Consider the following 6,075-nt stretch of genomic DNA (forward strand, 5'->3'; position numbering starts at 1 on the left):
TGATGCTTTGGAAGATGGACTGCATGCCATTGTGCCCTGCCGAGGCCCCTCCCCTCCCCAAATTCCGCCCACCCCAGGCTCCACCCCCCAGTCTCGAGGAAATTCCCCGTCCGGAGCTGGCAACCCTGGGCCTGCAGGTCCCTCCTGGAATTGCAGCTGGTCTCCAGGCCAAGGATCAGTTCCCCGGAAGGAAATGGCTGCTTTGGAGGGTGGGCTCTATGGCAACAGACCCGGGTGTGGTCCCTCCCCTCCCCAACCCCCCCTCCCCAGGCTCCACCCCCAAATCCACAGGAATTTCCCATCCTGGACATGACAACTCTTGGATTTGCTTGTGCGTCTTCTATTGATCTTTGCCTGTTGTGCTGATTTGGGGACCTTCCAAGCTATGAACCATCCCTAGAACTGCTGACTTGGCAGGGGGAGGCACAAGAGCAAAGAGGAAGAGGGAAACAGGAAGAGGAGCTTTCCCCCCACACACACACCCTCACCCAGATGGCTGGCCAGGCCTGTTGGTGCTGATCGTACAGGACGGAGGGTTGCCAGTTCTTGGTTGGGAAACTCTTGGGGATTTGGGGAGGGTGGGGTTTGGGAAGGGGAAGAGATCAGCAGGGCATAATGCCACCGAGTCCACCTTCCAAAGCAGCCATAAGAACATAAGACAAGCCAGTGTTGGATCAGGCCAGTGGCCCATCCAGTCCAACACTCTGTCACACAGTGGCCAAAAGTACCAGGCGCCATCAGGAGGTCCAGCAGTGGGGCCAGGACACTAGAAGCCCTCCCACTAGAAGCACCAAGAATACAGAGCATCACTTGGCCCAGACCGAGAGTTTCATCCTATACCTTGTGGCTAATAGCCACTGATGGACCTCTGCTCCATATGTTTAGCCATGTCCTCCAGGGGAACCAATCTTTGTCACCTGGCAACCAGGTGTAATTCCGGGAGCTCTCCACCCACCACATGGAGCCTGGTAGCCCTAGGAGAGATCTTCAAGGGAGGTTTCTAGATAAAGCCATTGGCTGGGCCTTTGGTGCTGATCGGTCAAGAGAGAGCTGCAACGGAGATTTCCCCAGAGGTCTCTGCCCTGCCTCAAGTGTCTTTATACAATCTTATAGTCCATTCATCTTCCTCCCTGTCCCTGCTGGCCTGTCAAGAGGTCTTGCCTTGTACGGTTGTCTTGGCGCCCACTGCTTCAGATCCTGCGGTTCAGTCGTGGGGCGGTCTTTCCTCACAGCCTCGTGACTTTGACTCAAAGATATTCTGGAACTTTGCTGACACTACGTGCAACTTTATTTGTGGCCTCTGGGAGTTCTCTTTACCCCCAGTCAAGGGCCGACAATGGCCCTTTTCAAGCATCACCAGAGTAGAGGCCCTCTGAGGCCTTATAGCTGATGGTCTCTCCTGGTTCCTCCACATCTTCAACCTCCACTCACACTCTCACTCATTCACATGGCTCCCGTTCACACTTGGGTGGTTTTTTCCTGCACGTTACAAGTTACATGAGTTCATTGTCAAAACTGCTTGTTGCAGCTTATCAAATGCAAAACCAGTTGCTTCAAAATGAAATTTGAATAAGTAGCCAGGATTCAGCATACTGGAAAATCCCATGTTTGACTTCTCCTTTTGCTTGCCTCTGCATTCTTTGCCTGGAAAACACTAAGCATAGTAGTATTCGTTAGCTCAAGCAAGTAGAACCGGAAGGAGGAGGAGGAGGAGGAGAAGAAGAGGAGGAGGAGGAGGAGGAGGAGGAGATTGGATTTATACCCCGTCCTTCACTACCCGAAGGAGCTTCAGAGCGGCTTATAAACTCCTTCCCCTCCCCCTCCCCACAACAGACACCCTGTGAGGTGGGTGGGGCTGAGAGAGCTCTTGACAGAAACGGCTCTTTTTCAAGAACAGCTCTTATCAGAACACGTCTTTCCCAAAGCCATCCAGCCAGATGCAAGTGGAGGAGTGGGGAATCAAACCCGGTTCTCCCAGATTAGAGTCCGCGCACTTAACCACTACACCAAACTGGCTCTCATGCTGACAGCCCCCAGAAGGCCAGATATGGCCCTGTGATTTCCATTTGCTGACGCCTGCTCTACAGGCCTTAAGCATTTCACATCAAGCACTCCTTTCTCCCCATTATCACTCATCCTAGGGTTGCTGGGTACCCCCTGGCCACCTGGGGGTGGAATTGGGGTACGGTTGCCCGATCCACTCTGGGAAACTCCTGGAGATTTGGGGATGGAGCCTCGGGAGGACAGGGGACCTCATCATAGCACAGTGCCAGAGAGTCCACCCTCCGAAGCATCCATTTTCTCCAGGGGAGCTGATCTCTGTAGTCGAGAGATGAGCTGTGATTCCAAGGAGTCCTCAGGTCCCACCTGGAGGCTGGCATCCCAACTCCTCTGTCCTTCTTTCTGCTATTCATTCACAGTGATATTCCCCTCTCCCCGATGATTATTTGGTCATAGGACCAAGCACATCTTTCCAGGGGTCATTTTGTAGAAAAAGAGGTGCAGGAGCTCATTAGCATAACTCATTAGCATAACTCGTTTGCATATGCCACACCCCCTGACATCCCTGGAAGTGTGTCAGAAGGCAACACCCACCGCTCAGGCTCCACTGGACTGTTTTGGATTGCTAGCTATTGGGGGGGGGGGACACGTGCAGATCTGTCCTCACAGAGGAGGGAGAGCTTGTGCCTGAATCAAACTTGGTCTCAAAGGTGCCACTGGACTGTTTTGGACCGGGGGGCCGGGGGGGGGGGCGGCTCTGCAGCTTATTTGGCTGCTTCTTGCTTTGACTGAGGACTGCTGGGGCAGGGGGTGGGGCTTGTTGCATGTGCCCGCCCCCTGGGCTCTTTACTGCCGGAGCTTCCGCTCCTGTGCGCTCCTGCAGGAAATGACCCCTGCATCTTTCCCTCCATTCCCTCCATCCCTCCATTTTCCCTCCATCCCTGGCATTCACAAACCACAGAGCGCAGTGTGTGTGCAATCAAAGGTTGACGGCCCAGAATGCTGGCTTTGCTTCTAAAGGTATTCAGGCAAGTGGTGGTGGTAGGGGAGCTGGCTGGCTGGCTGGCTGGCAAAGATTCTGCTGAATCAGGGAAATGTTGCGGCTGGCCTTTGCAGCGCCCGGCAGTTCCGTTGAGACAGAGGAACAAAGGCATCAGGGAGGCATCCGAAAGAAGGCCTCTCGCCCTCCCCCAGACCTTTCTCCTTTGCTGCAAAGGCCTTGCAAACAGAATCAGCCTCTTGGACGGTGGCCAGGAGGAGAGGAGGCCAAGTCTGACCTCCGCCAGGCTACAGCTTGGCTGTCCGGGTGCCCCCACACCAACGCCGTCCCAGCACACGAAGGCACACACAGAGCTCCCAGGCTGTGCTCAGTGTCTTGGGCTGTGCCTTCAAGAGCAGTCTGGCACGGCGGTCCGGGAGCAGAGGCATTATTGCCTACTAGGATGGCCCAAAGGGTCCCCTCCTGCATTGCTGCGTAGCTGGCCGTGGTGAAGGCTCAGGGCTGGTTTCAGCTGCTTCTCTTCCTCCGATCTGTACCAGGGGCCTGACTGAAACGTGATGCTGCTGATCCTCGCAACCTTTCATGCGCCCAGCATGGCACATCATAGTAGATGGTGTCCACAGCGGCTCTTTTTGTAGATAAAGCCCAGCAGGGACTCATTAGCATAATAGGCCACACCCAACAGTAGGAACTCATTAGCATATTAGGCCACACCCCTGACAGCACAGCTCATTGGCATATTAGGCCACTCCTCCATGTTACCAGAAGTGTGCTCATCCAGCCACACCCACCTTTTGCTTCTTATTCTGTTTACCTTGCTTGTTGTCCAAACCCAGGGCTTTTTTTGTGCAGTGGTTAAGTTTGGTGTAGTGGTTAAGTGCGTGGACTCTAATCTGGGAGAATCGGGTTTGATTCCCCACTCCTCCACTTGCACCTGCTGATGTGACCTTGGGTCAGTCACAAGCTCTGGCACAACTGGCCTTGAAAAAGAGCAGTTTGTGTCAGAGCTCTCTCAGCCCCACCCACCTCACAGGGTGTCTGTTGTGGGGAGGGGAAGGGGAAGGCGTTTGTAAGCCGCTCTGAGACTCCAAGTGAAGGGCGGGGTATAAATCCAATCTCTTCTTCTTCTTTTGTAGCAGGAACTCCTCTGCATGTTAGGCCACACACCCCTAATGTAGCCAATCCTAATGAGTTCCTGCTGTTGGATGTGGCCTATTATGCTAATGAGTTCCTGCTGGGCGTGGCCAACTTGGAAGCCAGCCGGAACTCCGTTCCTGTGCGTTCCTGCCCCAAAATAGCCCTGAGCACGCCAGAGATCACTCATTGTGCTGGTGTGCTAAAGAGGGACGCATAGCAGTGCTGTTGCAATGAGCTCCCAGCTGCTTGTTACTTCATTTATATCCTGTCTTTGGTCTCCAGTGGGGTTCCAAAGTAGGGTTGCCAGATCCCTCTGGCCACCTGGGGGGGTGGGATGGGGGATGTTGCCAGATCCAGGTTGGGAAACTCCTGGAGATTTGGGGGTGGCGCCTGGGGAGGATGGGGACCTCAGTGGGGTACGATGCCACAGAGTCCACCCTCCAAAGCATCCCTTTTTCTCCAGGGGAACTGTTCTCTGTCAGCTGGAGATGAGCTGTAAATCTGGGAGATCCCCAGGCCCCACCTAGAGGCTGGCATCCCTAATCCAAAGCGGCACAACAATCCTGCAAGGTGGGTTAGACTGAGAGTGAGTATCTGCCCCAAGTTCACCAGCCTGCCCCAGCTTGCACAGCAGAAAGGGAATTCAGATCAGGGTCTCTCAGATCCTAGTGCGACACTCTGTCCCAGAGGTTCCCAATCTTCATGAGCCTGTGAGCACCTCTGGAATAGGGTGATAGGTGCAACCACAAAATGGCTGCCTCGGGAGATGGAGCCAGCCAAAAAATGGCTGCCGTGAGGAGTAGAGCCAACCACAAAATGTCAGGGTCCGTGGTCATGCCTAACTATAACAGTACTTTTTCAACATTTCAGGCAGAACCTCTGTTTAAATGAACATCATGTTAAAATATTTTCCTGCCTACACACAACTTATCTTCAGTCATGCGGTGACGTGTGCTGTGGGGCAGCTGCCGCCGAAGCCACTTCTTAAAAACCTGCATTGCCAGTAAGTTCTCCAGTGGCCAGTCGGGAGCCCTGCTGGGCAAAAGACTGCCCTCTTTCTAAAAAAAACCACTTGGTGGTCCCATGTTGAAGACCCCTGCTCTAACCATTACACCATGCTGACTCACATTAGGACGTTCACCCTGCCCACCAGCCTCACATTCCAACCAGAACTTAACTGCACTTGATTAGGACCAAAGAAACCCCCCAAATAAATAAATAAATCTGTAGCTCTCCTACAGACTATGGGAAACAGGGAAAGGAAAGGGAAATCTGAAGGGGGTGGTTGCAAAACCCAGATTGTACGCATGTGTGCCTATAAACTTTGACGATTTCCTTCGTCTTTCTTCTCCACAATGAGTTAAGGCCTCAGCAAAAGATCAGTTTTCTTTGGTAGGGAAAATCTTACAGCTTTGTAGTTACTAAACAAAACCAAATGTCTGGAAGCCCGTGCTTGCTGCAGGAATGGAAACGCTTCCCAAAACAAAATGAAAACACAAAGGCCTGAAACCCTGTGGATGTCCTGTTCATTGTAAAGCGGCTCAGGTTTCTGCAAGCTTAAACCAAGGCAAGAGCGGCCAGTATATTTTGGCACAAAGCACCTCTAACTTCCCTTTGAAACGTTTGGCTTATGCTTTAAGAATTCACTTGCATGGAAAAAATAGTGGGACTATCTCCCTATGAGAGCCAGTTTGGTGTTATGGTTAAGTGCGCAGACTCTAATCTGGGAGAACCGGGTTTGATTCCACACTCCTCCACTTGCAGCTGCTGGATGACCTTGGACAAGCCATAGTTCTGGCACAGCTGTTCTTGAAAAAGAGCAGTTTCTGTCAGAGCTCTTTCAGCCCCACCTACCTCACAGAGTGTCTGTAGTGGGGAGGGGAAGGGAAAGGAGTTTGTAAGCCGCTCTGAGACTCCTTTGGGTAGTGAAGGGTGGC

This window comes from Gekko japonicus, unplaced genomic scaffold (assembly GCF_001447785.1).
Source record: "Gekko japonicus isolate JY-2015 unplaced genomic scaffold, Gekko_japonicus_V1.1 scaffold834, whole genome shotgun sequence".
NCBI lineage: Eukaryota > Metazoa > Chordata > Lepidosauria > Squamata > Gekkonidae > Gekko > Gekko japonicus.